General features: G+C 39.6%; 1 long non-coding RNA gene across 3 annotated transcripts in view; it reads right to left on the bottom strand.

The window, feature by feature from the left end:
* LOC147577263 (uncharacterized) overlaps window positions 1-23,736 on the bottom strand; it is a 73,087-nt gene that overhangs the window by 18,982 nt on the left and 30,369 nt on the right. Inside the window, exons 2-4 of one of the 3 annotated variants that reach the window (XR_015240099.1) lie at window positions 8,342-8,716; window positions 5,758-5,887; window positions 2,862-2,935 (exon numbers count right to left, since the gene is read on the bottom strand). This is a non-coding gene — a long non-coding RNA (uncharacterized LOC147577263). Of the gene's footprint in view, window positions 1-2,861; window positions 2,936-5,651; window positions 5,888-8,341; window positions 8,717-23,736 lie in introns of those variants that run through there. The other 2 variants (XR_015240098.1, XR_015240100.1) reach the window with 2 other exon arrangements.

The raw sequence follows: 23,736 nt of genomic DNA, 5'->3' as shown, positions 1-23,736 counted from the left end.
AGCTCAACAATAAAAAGACAAATAACCCAAGATAAAAATGGACAAAGGACTTAGGTAGACATTTCTCCAAAGAAATATACAAACAACTAAAAAGCACATGAAATGACTCTCAACATCATTAGTCATTAGAGAATTGACAAATCAAAAGCACAAGGAGATGTGACTTTATACCTACTAGGATGGCTCTAATCACAAAAACATAAAATAACAAGTTTTGGCAAGGATGTGGAGAAATTAGAATCCTCATACATTGCTGTTTGGAATATAAAATGGCTCTTTCTCAGAGCAGCCACTTTGGAAAGGAATTTGGTAGTTCCTCAAGAAGTTACACACAGAATTACACACAAAATGATCTAGCAATTCTACTCGTAGGTATATACCCAAGACAAATGAAAGCACATATTCATAAAAAACTTGTACACAAATGTTCATAGCAGCATTATTCATAAAAGCAAAAAACTGAACCTGCCCAACTGTCCATTAACAGATGAATGGATAAAATGTGGTCTATACATAAAATGGAATATTATTCTGTTATAAAAAGGAATGAAATACTATTGCATGCTACAACATGAATGACTTGAAATATTATGCTAAGTGAAAGAAGGTTGGCACAATAGGCTCTATGATTCCATTTATGTAAAAATGTCCAGAATAGGCAAATCCATAGATTTGAAAAGCAAATTACTGTTTTCCCAGGGCTGGGGAAAGGGGAGTAACTGCTAACAGGTACGATGTTTCTTTTTGGAGTGGCAGGAATGCTCTGGAATTAGTGATAATGGTTGCACTCATTATGACATGCTAAAAACAATGAATTGTACACTTTAAAATGATGAAGTTTGTGTTATATGAATTATATCCTTTTTAAATGTTTATTTATTTTGGGACAGAGAGAGAGAGAGAGAGAGAGCACATGCAGGTGGGGGAGGGGCAGAGAGAGAGGGAGAGAGAGAATCCCAGGCAGGCTCTGCATTATCAGCACAGAGCCCGACCTGGGGCTTGATCCCATGAACTGTGAGATCATGACCTGAGCCAAAATCAAGGTTGGACACTCAACTGACTAAGCCACCCTGTGAATTATATCTTAATTAAAAAAAATACTAGTTAGGAAAAAAAAACTTAGATCATGATTTTCCACTGGTTAAACTCTTCAATGACTTCCTATGGCACTTAGGTAAAATTGAACCTCCTTACCTAGCCCTACAAGGCCCTATATGGTATGACCCCTGCCTGCCTTTCTTATCTCACCGCCCATCACTTCCCTCACACCCATCCTCCATTTATATTACACTGCAGGCTAACTGGCCTTCCACTTCTGGCTCAGGTCTTTACACTTAATCTTCCTCCTGTGTAGAATATTCTTTGCCCAGGGCTTCTCATGGCTGCCTCTCATCATAGAGGTCTCAGATTGTCACCTCTTCAGCAAGGCTTCCCTTACCATCCCCATCACTGCCTTATTTTCATCACAGCACTTATCACGATCTGAAATTATTTGTTTAACATAAATTCTGAAAGCAGAGATTTTGCCTGCCTAGTTCACTGCTATCACCCAAGTTCTAAGAATGATGCTTGACATAGAGTAGATGTTTATAATATATTTTGAATGAATGAACAGGACCTAATTTGTGTACATCAGATATTTAGACATTTTGGTGGTATTTGGGGGCTGTCAGAGCTGCACCTGATTTGAATGAGAACCTCAGGGGGCCCCATTGAGGCCAGGTGTACAGTATCTAGGGAGGGGAGAAAGAAACAGGAGGAGTGGAGAAATGTGCCTCATCATCACTTCCAAATACCCAAAGACAAAATTTTGTAGAAACCATGATAAAACTGCCCTAAGTTCATGAAATGAGTTATAGAAATCTTGCAGTGTAATTCACGGTTCTGTTTATTCCCTGAGAGGAGATTTGGGGCATACATGCTTGATATGAATTCACTGGCGGACATCAAAGGGAGGATGACTTATGAGATAGCACCATGACTGTTCCTGTGATTGCAGCTCAGCCTCGCTTCTGGCTTGGGCTTTGATCCTGGAAGGAGCAGTAATAAAGACCACTGCTTCTGAGCACAAAGCACATCTGTTTTGGGGCCCTGGAAGAGGGTAGGCCAGGAAAGAAGGGTGGGATGACAGCCATTAAGAATGGAATTAAGGTGGGGTGCCTGGGTGTCTCAGTGGGTTAAGCATCCAGTGTCGGCTCAGGTCATGGTCTCATGGTTCATGGGTTCGAGTCCTGAGTCAAGCTCTATGCTGACAGCTCAGAGCCTAGAACCTGCTTCGGATTCTGTATCTCCCTCTCTCTCTGCCCCACCCACCTCGTGCTCTGTCTCTCTCTCTCAAATACAAATAAACATTAAAAAAAAAGAATGGAATTAAGGAGTAAGCATGAATATGCCTATGTTGAGGAGGTGTCAAGGTAGTGGGAACCACAGGGCTGACCTTAGGAGCACAAATGAGGATGACGAGAGCCAGGAAAACACCCTCTGAAGCAGACACCCTAAAGTTTCTATGAAGGATCTGAGGACTGAGATCTCTGCATTTTGCTAGTACAGACTGAGCCACACGCTGCTATGTCATCAGTATGACCTAGGGAAATGTGGCTACACGTATAACATAGGGGAAAATACTCATATTCCCTCATTCAAATGAGGAACATATTCTGCTTTTATCCTGAGATCATCAGTGAATCATATATGACATAAACTAAATGGAAGCAACATTGGGAGAAAATCCATCTGTCACTGTATCTTTTTGTGAGTCTAATCATTAGGCAAAAGGAAATGCTTACCTCTAAACTAGGCCAGGTGGAAAAAGGATATACAGATAATTTAGATTTAGACGATGAAATGAGGAGAGAACTTACTGAGGCAGGAAAGAAAAGGCTTGGAGGGATGAGAAGGTGAGGTGATGCAAGGAAATAAAAGGCTAGTTCCAACCCTGTAAAATGGAAAGAATAGACGTGTAAGCTTGAAAATACTTTATTTAAAATCACTTTGAACAATTACATATAAAGTATTGAAAATAAAAGTGATTTTTAGATGGCTTCAATATAAGAAAGTCAGAACATGATGTGGCCCAGCTTGCCCAGACTCACTGAGGTAATATCTAAGGATGTCTTAGATTATGAATTAAATGCATTTCAGGCTGTAAGAAGGAACCCAGTACTGGCTTGTGCAGATTTGAATTTCCCGAACAGCCTGCCGGGTGGCCTCCACTGTCAAGCCATCTTGCACACTCCATTGCCTAACTAATCTGCCTGAAACAAGCCTGTAATCACTATAAAACCTTCAGCACCTTCCCATGTCTTACTAAATCCACTCTGAGCTCTGCCTGGCCCTCTAGTCCGACCTTACCTGTTCCGTCTTCCTTCTTCCTTTCTCTCCAGCACACACCCCTCTCTCAGACATGTCTCTCCACTTGTCCTGCTTCTGGACCTTTGTCCAAGAGGCTGCTTTGGTCAGAAACATATGCTGTCTCTTATCTGCCTGGCCAGATGACATCCTTCTGTCCAGGTTGAGCTTCCTTTTCAATTCCTCCATGGATCTTTCTTGATTGTCCCTTTCTTTGAACTCCTAAAACACAACTGTTCAATTATGTACTGCTATATATTAGTCATTATTCTTTCTTTTTTGAGAGACAGAGAGAGAGAGGGAGAGAGAGAGAGAGGGAGAGAGAGAGAGACAGAGAATGAGTGGGGGAGGGACAGAGAGAGAGGGGGACAGAGGATCTGAAATGGGCCCTGCACTGACAGCAGAGAGCTGATGCAGAGCTCAGACTCATGAACTGAGAGATAGTGACCTGAGCCAAAGTCGGATGCTCACCCAAATGAGCCACCCAGGTGCCCCATATTAGTCATTATTCTTTTACATGTTAGCACCAGGAAATGAAGGAAAGAGAAGAGAGAAATCAATAACAGAGAAGTGTGAAATCCCCATTTTAGATTCCAATTTGGAGGTGGGACTTTGGCAGAGGATCGAGGAAGTACAGCAGAGTGGTCCCAGAAGCCTTTGGTGCAGGAAAGGAAGCAGAGACAGTTGTAATGAGCATCCTGCTTTCCATATCACTTGGCAGTAACATCTTAAGTTTTAAGTTCAGCATCACGAGGAATAAGAAATTTAACCTGTGAATGTTCTAGATAACGGAAGCTTATCATGCAAATTATTGGGCCCCATTCCAGACCTACTGATTCAGAATCTCTGAGGTTGGGGCCCAGAAATCTGGGTTTTAATAGCACTCTAGGCAATTGTGATGCACAATAATGTTTAGAGAACCAGTGCTTTAGAGCATAAAACCTTAAACATTACTCACTATATAAAACTATTTTTTTAATGTTTATTTATTTTTGAGAGAGAGAGAGAGAGAGACAGAGTGAGACACAGTATGAGCAGGGGAGGGGCCGAGAGAAAGGAAGACACAGAATCTGAAGCAGGCTCGAGACTCCGAGCTGTCAGCACAGAGCCCGACACGGGGCTTGAACTCATGAACCATGAGATCATGACCTGAGCCGAAGTCGGACGCTTAATCAACTGAGCCACCCAGGTGCCCCGCATATAAAACTATTTCTATAATATATGGCAAACATTACTCACTATATAAAACAATTTCTTTAGCATATGACATACTTCCTTGCCTTCTGGAACAGAACAGGCTAAACACAAATTGTTTGTTTCTTGTGGGGCCAGAGTCACTAGGACGAACATTACTTCTTGCCCAGTGTCATTGTAACAGGCAGCACACCAGACAGAAAACTCAGGCACCATGCTGTTAGGGCCCCAGCCAACCAGGTCATCTCATTGGAGCAACTCACAGCAACTGTCATCTGAGTCCACCATCTGGGCCATTATCTACAGCTTGGGGCTCTATGAAAATAATATAGACTAATAGAAACTGACTGAATCACAGTATAAAAGAAAATGCACGTGGTTCACTAATTACGCCCACACCAAGTAGTACAATGAATACAACGCAGAGGTGTTTTGTGTGCCATATTCCAGTGTCTCTACACCAAAGGAGTGGTGGAAGTTCTTAGTCAACTCTTGGGAGATGTTTCTGTTCTCAACTGTATTTCACTTACTCACTTACGATCTAGGCTTTACTGATCTTCCTCCAAGGAACGCCATTCTTGCTACACACCAAGTTTGCCTAGGAAAACTCCTTCCTTACAAGTCATTAAAAGTTCTCAAAATCATGGGGCTCCTGGGTGGCTCAGCCCGTTGAGTGTCTGATTCTTGATTTTGGCTCAGGTCATGATCTCACAGTTGGTGGGATCAAGCCCCAAGTCAGGCTCTGCCCTGACAGCACAGAGCCTGCTTGGGATTCTCTCCCTCCCTTCTTTCCGCCTCTCTCAAATAAATAAACTTAAAAGAATTCTCAAAATCTGCATCTGCACTTGCTCAAAGTTCAGATTTTACTAAGGTATCTCCCTGGATGATGGCTATGGGGGGTTAGCTTTCCTTGAACACATTGTGCTGACCTGCTACCAGCTTCTTACTTCCAGGGAGCGGCAGCTTTTCCACACTCACACTTTGGTGGGTACCTCCGACCAGCATCTTCGTGCTCTGCCCCTACTGAGGGCTTCAGCGAGATTTACATCCAGTTCAGTTCCTTTTAGAAAGAAACAACTTCCAGTTGAGTCCAAACTAAGCAAGATTTCCTTGGATTTGAAGATAGATGCATATGGAAATTTGACAGATACTGCCAAAATGCCTCTCAGAGGAGTTCCCCAGAAATGTAGTTTGCCTGTTTGCCCACAGCCTTACCAGCAGAGACAGAAATTTCTTTTTCCTGTGGATGTCATGATGCCCTGTGACATCTTCACATAGTAATCGCCATTAGAAGAACTTCAGTCATCTCTCTTCAGATGCTGACTCTTCCTCTCATTTTCTTTTTCTATTTAATTCAAAGAATTGAATTGAAAACTTACTTTGAAACTAGTTCTCACAAGTATAAAATCACAGAACTTGCAACTTGGCTATGATATTTCTCATGACCTCTGTTCTTTTTCTCCTTGAAGATGAGTCAAGAGTTTTAAAATCAGAAGGAAAAGAAATTTTTAAGTGATCTAGCACCTATTTGTATAATAGACTTTGGAGTTTTGTTGTTAATCTATCTCCATATTCCAAAACATCTCTTTATTTCCATTCATAGAAAAGCATTGTCATTTATTGGGAGTCAAAAGGCTCCCTTACCACCCAGTACTGTCCTATTATTCATTTCTAGGACAGCTGAAGTTCAAAAGTTAATCACTAATGCAGATGTTAATCATAGGGGACACTGGGTTGGGGGTCAGGAAGAGTATATAGGATCTTTCTGTACTTCCTGCTCACATTTTCTGTAAATCTAAAACTGCTCTAAAAAAGAGTCTAAAATTTTTTAAAGTAAAAAACAGAATAGGTTGTGTAACAAAATGCTGTTTTTGTAAATGAGAAATGCATGCATAGAAAACAACAAAACACATTTTACAAAAGTAGATACAAAGTGAATACACTCATTCAATACATTAGAGTGGTGGTCTTTGTGCGCAGTGATAATGGAAGTGCAGTATCGTGAAAAAAATGAAATTAACAAACTCAGAGAGGGACATTGCATGGACCAATGATGATAGTATGCCATGAACTGAGTATGATTAAATGTGTCCTATGAACTTGAAATCTAAATTAAAAAAAAAAAAAGGTAGTGGTTCTCAACTTGAGCAGGGAGGTAGAGTTTAGAGAGATTTTATTTTTTTATTTTGGGAGGGGGTGCGAGCAGGAAAGAGGAGGAGAGGGAGAGAGAGAGAGACAGCAGGCTCCACACTCAGCATGGAGCCCAATCTGGGGCTCAATCCCACGACCTGGGATCATGACCTGAGCCTAAATCAAGAGGTGGAGACTCAATCAACTGAGCCACCCAGGCGCCCCTAGAGAAATTTTAAAATAACACACATGCCTCAGTCCCATTTCAGACCCAACTGCATCAGAGGCTCCAGACTTGGAGCCCAAGTATGTGCATTTTGCAAAAGTTCCTATATTAGCCAGGACACTTTTACTTACAAAACCCCAACTCAAATATGTATAATGAAAATAGGGGCTGTATTGGCTCATGTGACTTGGAAGTCTGGGGAGTAGTGTAGCTTCAGGCACAGATGAATCCAGGAGCTCAAGCTATCCAATCATGCTTTCTCCCACTGCTGTCTGTTTCCAGCTCGATCTCCCCTATTGTGACAGGTTCTCTTTCCCTGTGGTAGGGAAGGTTTTTACTGACATTTATAGTCATGTTGAGGGAGGAAGGGGACGGAGTAAAATGGAACACTGTAACTGACAACGCCTCAAGGGCCACAGGAAGTGAAGTAGGAGTTCCCCAATAGAAGGGATAGGTGATTATCATATCTCCCCAGGAATATAATTCAGAATAACTCAAACATTCCCTTGTAGGATGACATGGATCTTCATGACTAAAAAAAAAAAAGAAAGAAAGAAATATTTTCCAGGTTCCCCATCCTGGTCTCTTGCTCACTTGGGCTCGGCTGCCATGTTCAGTCTAGTCTTGAACATGCCATCATGTTCAGTCACACCTTCCCCTGTCCCAGAAATACAAAAGCATTTAGTCAAATTTGCTATGTGTCTGACTTACAGCTCTCCTGGATAAGCTTAGAATAAAAAATAAAGATATTTAGTGCAACTATGTGTTCAGCAATATAGATGATGAGTCTAAGAAGGAAAAAGACTGGATAAGTTATCATATCCAAGGTCACAGCAAGCAAAAGTGACAGTTTGAATTTGAGCTCAGATTTTATATCTCCAAACCTCATGCTGTGTCCAAAGTGCAACACTGAACAGGTAGTATTAATAATAAAAATGGGGAACACGGCTGGCTCAGTTGGAAGAGCATGTGACTCTTGATCTTGGTGTCATGAGTTCAAGCCCCATGTTGGGTGTAGATATTACTTAAATAAGTAAATAAATGTTAAATAATAATTATTCTTATTACAATAAAAATTGCTACTATTTATTGAGTTTTTGCTATGTTCCAGGCAGTGTTTTATAAACATTATCTCACTAACTCTCATAACAGGCTATGAAGAAGGTATCATCCCCATTTTATAGATGGAATTGTATAGCTCAGAGAAGAACTGAGCTCAGAGAAGTAATAATCCTGATTACATAGCTATTAAGTGTAGAGCCAGGACCTAAAACCTGAATGTTTTAAAACATTCAAAAAAAGGTTTATTTCAGAAGAACAAAAACTTAATAAATTAGCCAATAAATAACATCAAGCCTACTTCCAGGGGAAAAATAAAGTATCTAATTTTTGAAGATCATAACTAATTAGTTAAAGTTGACTTACTTGTTGGAAAACATAGACCTTAAAATATAATCATTCAAACATAATAGAAGCTTTATTTCTCTCTAACGAAATGGTTCAGAGGGGTGTTCCAGCTTGGAAGGGTTCAGCTCCATGAACTCCAGGTCATTCAGGGACTTGGCAGAACAGAGTTTCTGCCATCCTAAACATGTGGCCTCTAAGGTCACTCTGCTTGTCACCATCCTGGCCCATAAGAAGGAGGAAAGGCGCACAATGTCTAGTCCCTTGAAAGCATAGTCCAGAAGGGCACAAATAGCTTCTGATGCATTCCAGTATCAAGAGCTCAGTCACATGAAACACTCCGCAGCAAAGGAGGCTGCACAATGTGGCTTGTGGTTGGACAGGCATGACCTACAGCCATGATAGTTAAGGCTGCTGTGGAAGAAAAAAGAACAAATTTTGGTGGTGGAGCTGTTGGTAGCTGTCTCTGCCACAACAATCTAGTAGACTTAGCCATTAACATAGACAGAGACCTATTTATCATAAAACTTATGAAACTTGGGGCACCGGGGTGGCCCAGTTGGTTGAGTGTCCAACTTCGGCACAGGTCATGACCTCACAGTTCGTGAGTTTCAGCCCCGTATCGGGCCCTGTGCTGACAACTCACAGCCTGGAGCCTGCTTCGGATTCGGTGTCTCCCTCTCTCTCTGTCACTCCCCCACTCACACTCGCTCGCTCTCTCTCTCTCTCAAAAATAAATAAACGTTAAAGTTAAAAAAAAAAAAACCTATGAAACTCAAACTTCTAGGCCTCTCACTAGCATGGCCTCTTCCAAGGCCCTTTTAGGGGCCTGTATTACTTAGTAATTTTTGGATAACAAATTACTCCAAAACTTATCAGCTTAAAACAATAACCTTATTATCTCACACAATTCCTGAGAGTCTGAAATCTGGGAGCTGCTTCTCTGAGTGGCTCTGGCTCAGAATATTAAGCTGTCAGCCAAAAATGCAGTTATTTAAAGGCTTGACCAGGGCTGGAGGATCCACTTCTGAAATGGTAATCACATAGCTGTAGGCTGGAGGCTTCAGTTTGTCACTGCATGGTCTAATCCACAGGGTTGTCTGATGGTTCTCAAGACATGGAAGCTGAGTTCCCCCAGAGTGAATGATCTGGGAGAGAGGGGTAAAAGTCATAATGCCCTTTATAACCTAGCCTCCAAACTGACATCAATGCTACCTAATTCTGTTGGTCTCACAGACCAACCTCAATGCAATATGAGAGAGGAGGTACACCAGGGCATGAATACCAGAAGAGGGGGATAAGAAGGGGGAAATCTTCATATATGAGGCTGTGTATCAATAGGCTCTAGCAATACGTTCACCAATACGTTTTGTAGTATTGGCAAAAGATTTTTTTATGCTCTTTTTTTTTTAATGTTTATTTATTTTTGAGAGATAGGGAGAGAGAGAAAGAGAGCAAGCAGGGGAGGGGCAGAGAAGGAGGAGGACAGAGGATTCAGTGTGCCCCGCACTGACAGGAGAGAGCCCAATGTAGGGCTTGAACTCATGAACCATGAGATCATGACCTGAGCTGAAGTCGGATGCTTAACTGACTGAGCCACCCAGGCACCCCTGTTATTTTTCTTAATGAGTTCTCCCTAATTGTATAAGCTTATGGCACCACAAAACATGAATCCTTTTTTTATACGACCTTGCTTGACAATTATTTAAAATTGTTAAAATTATTTTAGAACATGGTGAATTTATTCCACAAACCAAAACTGTAATAACTAAATTCTGAAGGAATGAAGTACTTTTTCAAGAGTGTTTGTTTTCATTGTTGTTAATATTATATAGTTTGTCCACTGCTGATTTGTTATCAATGCCACACAAGAAGTTAGGATATCTGGGTGTCAATCCAGATTCTACCTCTAACAAACTGAGTGATCTTCCTTCATATGATGCAGCCTGCTCTCTGAACTGGCTTTGTCTCTACAATAAGCAGTTGCATTAACTAGTCTGTACAGGTGCTTCTAGCCAGGTCTTTAAAAGTATGTCTCTCTATGCTACAAATTTTTCATCCATAAAATGGGAATAACAGTATCTACTTCACAGAGGTATAGTGATGATCAAATGAGGTAGCCTACATAAACTATCCCAAATATGCCTAGCAAGCAGTGCATATTCAGTATATATTAGCCATTCTTATTATTTTATGCCTGAAAACTAACCAACCTCAGGAAGCCTTTTTGAATAATTTTATAGTATCGCAGTAATTCATAATGTCAGTTTTCATCTCAGATGATTGTGTAAATTTTTATAAGTGAGTGAAAGTTAATAGGAAGTAATATCAAGGTTGCAGAACAATGGGGAACTCTCATACATTTATTGATGAGAGTATAAGCTGGTATAATGACTTTGGTAAAACATTTAATAATATATCCACTTAAGCTAAACTTATACATATCTTATGGCCCAGCAAATCCTCTCCTGTCTAAACTCAACATATATTAGTGCCATGTCCACCAAAATTTATACATGAGAATATGCATCATAGCTTTATTGATAATATTCAAACTTGAAACAACCCAAATGTCTTTCAGCAATAGAATGGAAAAGTAAAGCATATTCATACAATGGAATGAAAATAACAATGAAAAGAACAAATCTCACCAATATGATATTGAGCAAAAGAAACCAAATATGTAAAAATCCATCTTCATGATCCCATTATATGGAGTACAAAATCAGGCAAGCAAAACTGGTAATCGAGGTCAAAAGAATGATTATCTTTGAAAAAATATTGATTGGAAGAGAGGGTAAGGGAGCCTTCTGGGGTGCTGGAAATGTTCTACATATTGATCTGAGTAGTGGTTTCACAAGGTGTGTACGTGTGTAAAAAACCAGTCAAGCTTTAGATTTAAGATTTGTACATCTCATTGTAAGTTGTACCTCAATGAAATATTTTTTAAGTTGGTAATGGTATAAAGAAATCCATTGCTGATATCATTGTAGGAGAAGATATAGGCTTATGCAATTTTGTTTCATTTTAGCTAAATTTTTGACAATTATGGTTCTAGGTAATAATTAATGAACAATTAATTATTACTCTCCTATCATATACTACCTTATTAATTGTGTCAATTTTTCACTCATTTCACAAATATTTAAGTGCCAGATGCTCTGCTAGGTGATGGGATCATTAACAATGAACAAAATAGACACAGCTCTTGCATCCACAGAACTGGTGTATCAGCAAGACAGAGAAATAAATCAGAAGTTACAACTGTGGAGTGAGAATGGAGTGCACAGGGATACAAACAAGGAGAACATTTCCCCAAAGCCATGCTGGGAAAATGAGAGGGGCTGATTTTCTTGAGTTTTGGAAACCAGCAGTGCTCAAAGACAGGAGTCTTAGAGGTCAGTGGCTGTACTGGGATAGAGACCTGAGGGTGCTGCCCTACTCCTAGAGAGAAGGCAGGCAAGCACCCCAGGGCGATCTAAGGATTGCCTAAGGTGCATGGAAAGAGACCGTTCGCTCTTCTTAAAGTATATCTGCAAGAAGTGGTGTTCACAGAGATGTCTCTCTGGGGAAAAAGAGCCAGTGGGTGCCATTTCCTTCCCCTGCCTTTCAGCATAGGTGCAAAGACACCAGCTGAAGGCAGCTAACCTGGATACTGGCTGTTTAGCCCACTTACTCCAAATGCCACACCCCTGCACTCTGGCTTGACTGCCATTCTCCATCAAACCTGCATCCATCCCGGTGTGTAAGACCATGCCCTAGAAGACCAGCACAGGCCCTGCCACAGCAGGTCCCTAAAGTTTGGAGTTTTAAAAGTCAGCAGGCCTGGCTGGGTTAGAGCCCAAAGTGCACTGTGCTGCTCCAGACAGGCAAGTAACCCACAGACAGACAGTGTGAAATCAGCAATCTGAAACCTCCTGGAACACATGAGGAGAAATTATTTGCTCTTTTGGAAGGGATTCCCTGAAAGTAGCAAGCACAGAGACCCCTCTTCGGGGACAAAGAAATTCTGGTACCATTTCTCTCTCCCACCCCTCAGCATAAACTAGCTTCGGTAAACAGCACAGTGCCAACACTGGCTGTCTAACCTGCTTACACCAAGTCCTACCCCCCGCCCCCAAGCTCTGCTGGTACTGCTTTTCTCAGGCAAGTGTTCCTAAGACCCAGAACAGTGGGCCTCTCCCACAGAATACCAGCATAAACCCCTGCACACACCACATCTATCCACCAGAGATTTCTGCAAGGCTTCAGTTCTAGTGGAAGTAGCATCAAGTCTTTCATTTAACTAGGTATGCACACCTTGGACAAAATGCCAGGATGGAGGAATTCAGCCCAAAAGAAAGAACAAGAAAAGCTCATGGCCAGAGATCTAATCAAAACAGATATAAGTAATATGCCTGGTGAAGAATTTATGGCAACAATCATAAGGATACTCGCTGGGATTGAGAAAAGCATGGAAAACGTCAGAAAGACCCTTACCACAGAGATAAAAGTTAAAAAAAACAAGCTGTCAGAAATGAAAAATACAATAACTGAGATTCAAAACTGACCAGATGTAATGACCACAAGGATGGAAGAAGCAGAGGAATGAATAAATTATATAGAAGAAAGAATAATGGAAAATGATGAAGCTGAACAAAAGAGAGAAAGAAGAATTATGGATCACAAGAATAAACTTAGGGAACTCAGTGACTTCATCAAACATAATAACATTCATATCATAGGAGTCTCAGAAGAAGAGAGAGGAAAGGGGGCAGGTTTATTTGAGGAAATAATAGGTGAAAACTTCTGGGGAAGGAAACAGACATCCAAATCTAGGAGGCACAGAGAACTCCCATCAAAATCAACAAAAGCAAGCCAACACCAAGTCATATTATAGTTAAATTTGCAAAACATAGTGATAAAGAAAAAAGTCCTAAAAGCAGCAAGACAAAAGAAGTCCCTAACTTACAAGGGAATACCCATAAAGCTAGCTGCAGATCTCTCCACAGAAACTTGGCAAGCCAGAAGGGAGTGGCATGATATATTCAATGTGCTGAATGGGAAAAATCTGCAGCCAAGAATACTCTATCCAGCAAAGCTATCTTTCTGAATAGACGGAGAGATAAAGAGTTTTCCAGACAAACAAAAGCTAAAGGAGTTCATGACCACTAAACCAGGCCTGCAAAAAACATTAAAGGGGACAGACTGAGTGGGAAAGAAAGACCAAAAGTGACAAAGACTAGAAAAGAACAGAGAAAATCTCCAGAAAAAAACAACAAAACAAGTCATAAAATGGCACTAAAAACATACCTATCATTAGTTACTCTGAATGTGAGTAGACTAAATGCTCCAATCAAAAGACATAGGGTGTCAGAATGGGTTAAAAAAAAAAAAAAAAAGACACATCTAATCTGTTGCCCACAAGAGACTGATTTTAGACCTAAAGACACCTACAGATTGAAAGTGAGGGGATGGAGAAACATCTGTCATGCAAATGGATGTGAAAAGAAAGCCAGAGCAGCAATACGTGTACCAGACAAAATAGACTTTAAAACAAAGACCATAACGGGGCACCTGGGTAGTTCAGTCAGATGAGCATCCGACTTGATTTCAGCTCAGGTCATGATCCCAAGGTCATGGGATTAAGCTCTGGACTGAGCATGGAGACTGTTTGAGATTCTCGTTCTCTCTCTCTCTCACCTGTCTGCCCCTTTCCTCCACTTGCACTCTTTCTCTCTAAAATAAACAAATAACTAAATAAATAAATTAAATTAAATAAAGACTACAAATAAGAGACAAAGAAAGACACTATGTAATAATAAAGGAGACAATCCAACAAGAAGATCTAACAGTTGTAAATATTTATGCACCCAACATAGAAGCATCAAAATACATCAAACATAAAGTTACTAACTGATAATATTACAATAATAGTAGGGGGTTTTAACACCCCACTTACAATAATAGATAACATCTGAGCAGAAAATCAACAAGGAAACAATGGCTTTGAGTGACACACTGGGCCAGATGGACTTAACAGATATATTCAGAACATTTCATCCTAAAGCAGCAGAATACACATTCTTTTCAAGTGCACATGGAACATTCTCCAGAATAGATCACATACTAGGTCACAAATCAGGCCTCAAGAAGTACAGAAAGATTGAGATCATACCATACATCTTTTCTAACCACAAGACTATGAAACTTGAAGTCAACCACAAGAAAAAAATTGGAAACACCACAAATACATGGAGGTTAAACAACATGCTGCTAAAGAATGAATGGGGAAGGGCACCTGGGTGGCAGAGTTGGTTAAGTGTCTGACTCTTGATTTCAGGTAAGGTCATGATCTCATGGTTCATGGGTTTGAGTGCCACATTGGCTTCCATGCCAATAACGTGGAGCCTCCCTCTCTTTCTCTGCCCTTTCCCTGCTCATGAGGGTGTGCTCTCTCTCTCTCTTTGTCTCTCTCTTTCAAAATATATAAACTTAAAAAAAAAGAATGAATGGGTCAACCAAGAAATTAAAGAAGAAATTTAAAAAATATATGGAATCAAATGAAAATGAAAACAAAGGTCCAAAATCTTTGGGATGCAGCAAAAGCAATCATAAGAGGAACGTCTATGGCAAGACAGGTCTACTTCAAGAAGCAAGAAAAATCTCGAATAAACAACCTAACCTGACACCTAAAAGAGTTAGAAAAATGACAATGAAGCCTAAAGTCAGCAGAAGGGAAATAATAAAAATTAGAGCAGAAATAAATGATATGGAAACTAAACTAAGCTAAACTAAACTAAATTTAGTTTAAAAAAAAAAAAAACAGTAGAACAGATCAAAGAAACCAGGACCTGATTCTTCAAAAACAAAATTGATAAAACTTATAAACTCCTAGCCAGACTTATCAAAAATAAAAAAGAAAAGACCCAAATAAAATCACAAATGGGAGAGGAGAAATAACAACCAACACCACAGAAATACAATTACAAGAGGATATTATGAAAAATGATATGCCAACAAATTGGACAATCTGGAAGAAATAGATAAATTCCTAGAAACATATGAACTACCAAAACTGAAATAGGAAGAAATAGAAAATTTGAACTGACTGGTAACCAGCCAAAAAATTGAATCAGTAATCAAAAATCTCCCAACAAACAAGGCTAGGGCCATATGGCTTCAGAGGGAAATCCTACCAAACATTTAAAGAAGTTAATACCTATTCTTCTCAAACTGTTCCAAAAAATATAAATGGAAGGAAAACTTCCAGATTCATTCTATGAGACCAGCATTATCCTGATTTCAAAACAAGACAGAGACTCCACTAAAAAAGAGAACAGCAGGCCAATATCCCTGATGAACATAGATGCAAAAATTCTCAACAAAATACTAGCAAATCAAATCTAACAGTGCATTAAAAGAATCATTCACTATGGTCAAGTGAGATTTATTCCTGGGCTGCAAGGGTGGCTCAATATTTGCAAATCAATGTGATATAAATTAATAAAAGAAAGGATAAGAACCATACGATCCTCTCAATAGATGCAGAGAAAGCTTTTGACAAAATACAACATCCATTCATGATAAAAAAAAAAAAAAAACAAAGTAAGGAGAAAGGGAACATACCTCAACATCATAAAGGCCATATATGAAAACCCCACAGCTAATATCATCCTCAATGGGAAAAAAATGAGAGCTTTTCCTATGGTGAGGAGCAAGACAGGGCTATCCATTCTTACCAGTTATTTAAAATAGCACTAGAAGTCCTAGCCTCAGCAATCAGACAACAAAAAGAAACAAAAGGCATCCAAATTGGCAAGAAAGAAGTCAAACCTTCACTATTTGCAAAAACATGACAATCTATATAGAAAACCCAAAGACTCCACCAAAAAATTGCTACAACTGATACACAAATTCGGGAAAGTCACAGCATACACAATCAACATATAGAAATCTGTTGCATTTCTATACATCAGTAATGAAGCAGCAGAAAGAGAAATCAAGAAATCAGTCCCATTTACAATTGTACCAAAAACCATAAGATATCTAGGGATATAAACCTAACCAAAGAGATAAAATATCTGATTCTGAAAACTATAAAACACTGATGAGAGAAATTGAAGAGGACACAAAGAAATGGAAAAATATTCCATACTCATGAATTAGAAGGACAAATATTGTTAAAATGTCTATACTAACCAAAGTAATCTACACATTAATGCAATCCCTATCAAAATACCCCCAGTATTTTTCACAGAGCATAACAAACAATCTTAAAATTTACATGGAACCACAAAAGATCCCTACTAGCCAAAGCAACCTTGAAAAAGAAAAGCAAAGTTGGAGGCATCACAATCCTGGTCTTCAAGTTATATTACAAAGTTGTAGTGGGGGTGCCTGGCTGGCATGCGACTCTTGATCTTGGGATTGTGAGTTCGAGTCCCATGTTGGGTAAACAGATTACTTAATAAAATCTTTAAAAAAGAAAAAAGCAAAGCTATAGTGATTAGGACAGTATGATACTTATACAAAAACAGACACATAGATCAATGGAACAGAATAGAAAACCCAGAATGAACCCACAGCTGTATGGTCAACTAATCTTCGACAAAGCAGGAAAGAATATCCAGTGGAAAAAAGACAGCCTCTTCAACAAATGGTGTTGGGAAAACTGGACAGCAACATGCAGAAGAACGAAACTGGACCACTTCCTTACACTATACACAAAAATAAATTACAAATGGATGAAAGACCTAAACATAAGACAGGAAACCATCAAAATCCTAAAGGAAAACACAGGCAGTAACCTCCTCGCCATCTGTTGTAGCAACTTCTTACTAGATATGTCTCCAGAGGCAAAGGAAACAAAAGCCAAAATAAACTATTGGGACTTCATCAAAATAAAAAGCTTCTGCACAGGGAAGGAAACAATCAACAAAACTAAAAGGCAACCTACAGAATGGAAGAAGATATTTGTAAATGATGTATCTGATAAAGGGTTAGTATCCAAAATATATAAAGATCTTATAAACCTGAACACCCCCCAAAAAACAAATAATCCAGTTAAAAAAAATAAGCAGAAGACATGAATAAACATTTTTTCAAAGAAGACATACACATGGCTAACAGACACATGAAAAGATGCTCAACATCAGGGAAATACAAATCAAAAGTACAATGAGATATCACCTCACACCGGTCAGAATGGCTAAAATTAACAACACAGGAAACAACGGGTGTTAGCAAGGATGCAGAGAAAGGGGAACCCTCTTACACTGTTGTTGAGAATGCAAACTGGTCTAGGCACTCTAGAAAACAGTATGGAGGTTCCTCAAAAATTTTAAAATAGAACCAACATATGATCCAGTCATTGCACTACTGGGCATTTCCCCAAAGGACACATAAATATATATTCAAAGGGGTATATGCACTTCAATGTTTAAAGCAGTATTATCTGCAACAGCCAAATTATGGAAAGAGCCCAAATGTCCATCAACTAATGAATGGATAAACAAGATGTGATATTTACACACACACACACACACACACACACACACACACACACATAATATACGATGTATATATATATGTATCATATGTATATATATAAATGGAATTTAAGAAACAAAACAGATGAACATAGGGAGAAAAAAAGAAAGGCAAACCAGGAAACAAACTCCTAACCATGGAGAACAAACTGAGGGTTTCTGGAGGGGAGGTGGGTGTGGATTAAACTGGTGATGCTTATTAAGGAGGGCACTTAATACCCTCCTTGTGTTGTAATGAGCACTGGGTGTTGTATGTAAGTGTTGAATCACTAAATTCCACATCTGAAACTAATATTTCACTGTATGTTAACTAACTAGAGTTTAAATAAAAACTTGGAAAAAAAATCCTAGGCATGTGCTGGGGTGTGAATACATGTCAGCCATCTACTGAACTGAGGCCAGGAGGGGATTTGGGGCTCTAAATACATTTAAATAGGCATTCAATTGTTTCTTCTGTTTTTATCTCTACCTTCACATCCATTTTCAGAAATACTAATTCTTTTTTTTTTAATGTTTATTTATTTTGAGAGAGAGCACACATGAGCAGGGGAGGGGCAGAGAGGGAGAGAGAATCCCAAGCAGGATCCATGGTGTCAGTGCAGAGCTGGACACGGCTTGAGCTCACAAACCATGAGACCATGACCCGAGTTGAAATCAAGAGTCTGATGCTGAAGCAATTAAGCCATCGAGGTGCTCCCAGAAATACTACAAATTCTTAAAGGTTTGGGATCTTCTCTAGAAAAAGTTAGCTGCTTCTCAGCTTTTCTTTTCATACATTCAGAAACCATTCATGGTTAGATGTAGGGTTGAGGGTTAGGGTGAGGGTGCCTGGTATCCTGCAGTTCAGAGACCTCTCCTGAGAAGTCTCCTTAGACTTCTGCTGGGTGAGAATAGACATGGCTATATACTTTTTTAAAAAGTTACAATTGCATGTCACAAATGTATTATGGGAAAGTAGAATGCACCACCCTGCTATTGGAGAACAAAGCAGAGGCAACAACAACCCAGAAGGGAAAGACTTGCTAAAGAAACTAGTATCTAAGCTGAAATTAGTTCCTTTAGAGCAGGGATAGCATGCTGTTCCACAGGCCAAAGAGGGCATGGAATATCTACCTGAGAGAAGTTGAATATGTATGGACATAAAGTATGCTGGAGAGGGAGCAAGGAATGCAATAAATGATACTAAAAAAGCCAACCCATGGAGGACCCTGTGAACCCTGTGAAAGGGGGAAAGATTTTATTATGTGCATAAGAAAAAGACATAACTTGACATATATTCTAGATGCATTAGAATGAACATTGTGAAGAATGAACTAGAGGGAGGCAAGATTGGAGGAAGAGAGACAGGTTGGGAGGCCATTGCAGTAAATTAGCTGGAGATCATGGTATTTAAAACTAAGGCAGTAGAGATGAATTGAGAGATATTTGGGAAAGTAGAAATAGTGGGACTTGAAGATTGTTTGGCTAAGCAATGAAGAGTGAAAAATGAAGGTTGACACCCGGTTGCTGGCTTAAGTCACCCTGTTGACAATGATGCCATTCACCAGGATAGGGAATATAATAAGGAGTATTATTTTTCTAGTTTTCTAGTTGGAGAGATTTTGAGGAGGAAGCTAATGAGTTCTGTTTTGTCTATCCTGTGTTCAAAGTGCTTGAAAGACAGTGAAGTAGAGATATTCAGAGTGCAGTTGGTGCTTAAGAGACATAACTGTCCTGGAGGCATAAATTTGGAAGTCAGCATTGTACGGATATTAACTAAAGCCATGAAGTAGAGAAAATCTAAAATCACCCCTAAATAATAGGTAGAGTTAAAAGATTGACAGATTCGGTATACAACACAGGGGAATACTCACCTTTAAATGAAAAGCAGAAGAGAAAGAAGGTCCCTCAAAGAATACTGAGGAGGAACAAAGAAAAAGGAAGAAAACCCGAAGATTGTGTGTACAGAAGCTAAAGGAAGGGAGATTTTTCCAAGAGTGTTAGGTGGGCAACAGGGTCAAATACTGCGAAGAGATTATATCAGGGAAGTCTTGGTGATCTTAACAAGATGAGTAGCAGAGGGGGTAGCTGCCAAATTGCAGTGGTTGAGGACTGAATGGGAGGTGAGGTGGTTACTGTGTCTGATTCTCAAACACCCACTCCCTCTCCAAAATTGGAGAATCCTAATCTTCTGGCTACTGACTAGTGTAGACACATAATAATTACAGTACAGTTAAACCTTGAATTGAGAGTAACTTGTTCTGTGAGTGTTCTGCAAGATGAGCAAACGTTTCTAATAAATTTTAACTTGATAAACAAGCAATGTCTTGCAATATGAGTAGTGTGTGATGCAGGATGTCACATGATCACAATTGAGCCAATGATTCTTCTCTCTCTCTGTCTCTCTCTCTCTCTCACTGGAGATTGTGGGTAACTGTCGCCCATGCTCGGATGCTCGGTCTCAGACTGTGATGTTTAGCAGAAATCAGTGATTTTTCAGAACGTTGGGAGGTGTCCACAACTGGCACTCATGTATTTTCTGTCACTTCAAAGTATCTGTGGACAGTCCTTTGCTTTTCCATACAAGAGTAAGCTTAGGGATGCTTTGCTTCATTCTAGGTCAGGCTGCCTGCTGATTTAGACCCTTTCCTCTGCTGCCTTATTGCCAATTACTTTAAATACAGTGTATAAAAAGAGTTTATTAATACTATACTGTAGTCAATATCCGTGTAAGTGTATACAATGGCCCCCATGCAGGAAAAGATTCCATTGAGTCAATAGATAGCAGTGATTCCATTAGTGATAGTGAAAGTCATCCTACACAGTAACCATCCTCTCTCTTGTCTCCCTCACACCAGCCACAAAGGTTTTCAAAGGTAAGTGCAGGTTAATTTTTTTCTTTATATTTTGTATTTTATTATTTTGTATTATATTACAGTATTGTAATCATTTTTATATGAATATTTTGGGTTGTGGAATCATCTGAGTTTCCATAACTTCTTATGGGGAAATTCACTTTGATATACAAGTGCTTTGGATTGCAAGCATGTTTCAGAAATGAATTATACTCGCAAACCAAGGTTTTACTGTACTAGTTTTACACAGCACAGTACACACTCACTAGTTTAAGTAAAAAGAGATTTATTCAAGGGTATTGGTTAATTTACAGTATATCTGGGAAGGCCAAGAAACCAAGCTCGGTTGTTGTATGCTCATTGATAACACAGCCATGAGAAAAGCCCAACCACACCATGAAAACTTTCCAACAGAAAAGTTCTTGCTGTCACCACCTGATGCTTGATACCCATGAATCAGGATCTGGTCACTAGAATCTCTACAACAGCTGCAGTAGAAAAAACAAAAGCCTCTACATCTATGCTTGCCAGAACTACGTGGCCTCTGCCTCGTGATGCTCACTTCTGCCTGCCAAGTCTGGCAGGGGTGCATCTGCCTGGCAGAAAGCATGAGTAACCCTCGCTATACTCCATGGGAGCCCAAAAAGGCATGCTGCAATGGATAGAAAAGGTGTAGAATGAGACAGTTGGTAATGTTTGCCACTGTCCATCCCTTTGGTTATTCAGCATCTGTTCATCTTTCTCCCCTTAAAATTGCACACCACAAACATATAGATCCCTGAGGTTTTTCCACTGGGCACAGTTGCCTTCCTTGTGTGGTAGAAGCCCTATCTCCCCTTTAAAATCTACATCAAGCACTCCAGTCAATACATGCAATCCACCTTGCCTTGTTCATGAAGCATGAGGAATCCAAAAAGACCAGGTGTCAGTCTCAACCTCCAGTTCACTGTAACCACTTTTGTGTTTTCCAATGAACTAATTCCTCCCTTGGATAGTAAGACTATTAGACCAGCAAAGTTGAAAGTTGCAGGGATAGAGAGAAAAATTTTGAGAGTGGGTCATTAAGCTTATTAGTGGGAGGTGTCACTCTTACTTCACATCCATTGGTTTCTGACCCTATGTATTGTGGCCATGAAAGATATATATGGAGTGCATCCTGACTGACAGCATTACAGCCTCATGGCTGGTATCTTAATTGGGTCTCCCAAAGGATTGTCTACCTTTCTAAAAGCCCACCTACTTTTGGGTGATGGGATACATGGTAGGACCAGTGAATCTCAAAAGCATTAGCCCAATGCTTTATTTCATTCACCCATAAATAGATTCCCTGGTCAGAAACAATGGTTAATAAGATACCATGACAAAAAAAAAAAAAAAAAAAAAATACCATGACACTGAATTAGGTACTTAATAGGACTATAGATAAGGATGCAGGTAAAATTTTGGCATGCAGGGAAAGTAAACCTGTATTTATAGTTAATATGTGTTTGCACTGAGAAAAATTGCTGCCCTGTCCATGATGGAAAGAGGCCTATGTAGTCAAACTGGCAGTAGGTGGTTGTTTGATATTCCAGGACTGAGGGCTAGATCAGGACCCAGCTGTTGGTCACTGTGGCAGGTATGTTAGGCACTCAGGAATTGTAATAGCCAAGTCAGCCCCAGGGAGGGGGGGTGGTGTTAATATTGAACCTAGGAATAATCTCCTTTCTTGCCATTATCAAGACTTTAAAAGCTTATTGAACAAACACTTAGATGCCTGGGAAAAGGCCAGTTTGGGAACATTGAGAGTATCCTCCGTAGTAGTCCTTGACAAGCATCCATGGGACACAGTTATTCTCATAGTCTGGACACAATCTAAAGATGTCCATCTATGCATTTCTTTCCCCATATCTCCTTGTTACAGCCTTTCAATCTGTTTTTTTTTCTATGACCTGACTTAGTTTTTCCCATGAGCCAGTATAGATCCACACCTCAGGGTGTCTCCTTCCGGACAAAATAGACCGTGATACATTCCTTCCAAAACTTGCATGAGTGCATCTGAAAACCTTGATGATGATTTCTTTTCCCCCATGAAGAAGAGGCAAAGTCACCTGCTAAAAATGAGGGAAGAAGGGCATCTGGGTGGCTCAGTCAGGTTAAGCATCCAACTTCAGCTCAGTTCATGATCTCATGGTTCGTGGGTTCGAGCCCTGAGTCAGGTTTTGTGCTGACAAGTCAGAGCCTGGAGCCTGCTTAGGAGTCTCTGTGTGTGTGTCTCTCTTTGCCCCTACCCTGCTCACACTCTCTTTCTCTCAAAGATAAATAAACATTTAAAAAAATTTTTAAGAGTTTCAGTTTAAAAAAAAAGTAAGGGAAGAATGTGACAGAGTCAAAGATGTGAGAAATTCAAAAGTTTTAAAATACCCACACATGAGAGAGAGATGATTTGGAAAAATGATTTGGGGACAGTTTTGAAGATGTCAAATTACATGGTTATGCGATTTTTCTCCAGGAGCAAAGTCACTGCAATGGATAAAATATAGCATGTTACTGCAGCCTCAAGACTATTCTTTCCCCTATGTTTAAAAATAATTGCCAGTTCACAAAATTAATTTACTGGTAATTCTAGCTAAAGTGGGGTTATTATTTAGATATTTTATTTGTTAATAGCATCTTTTGTCCAAGATATAAGAGGAATATATAAAAAATAAGTATTATTTGGAATAATCATCTTTTAAAATCTGTAAAATCAACTGATAACAATCATTGCCTTTGGAAAGGGGAATTAGGTGGCTGAAAGATAAGAGTAGAGGGAGGTTTACTTTCCTTTCACTCTATATCCCTTGTAGCTTTTGAATTTTATATCTATTCATAAAAAATACTTATACAATCTCTTGATGTGTCCAGCCTCACTTGATAAAAGTATGTTTCTCTGAGTTCAGGTCTGTGCATCTGTGGCCTTCTGCCTGTTAGTTCTACTCTATACCAAAGGGCACGTGGAGATGATTTTCTAAGCTATTTCTCAACATCAGCTACCCAGAAGGACATTTTCCAAAATCTGTGTGATGAGTATGTGAATTATTTATTTTTC

This window comes from Puma concolor, chromosome C2, assembly GCF_028749965.1.
Source record: "Puma concolor isolate L17-30 chromosome C2, mPumCon1.1.hap2, whole genome shotgun sequence".
Classification (NCBI taxonomy): Eukaryota; Metazoa; Chordata; class Mammalia; order Carnivora; family Felidae; genus Puma; species Puma concolor.
This window is presented reverse-complemented; position numbering and strand designations above follow the sequence as displayed.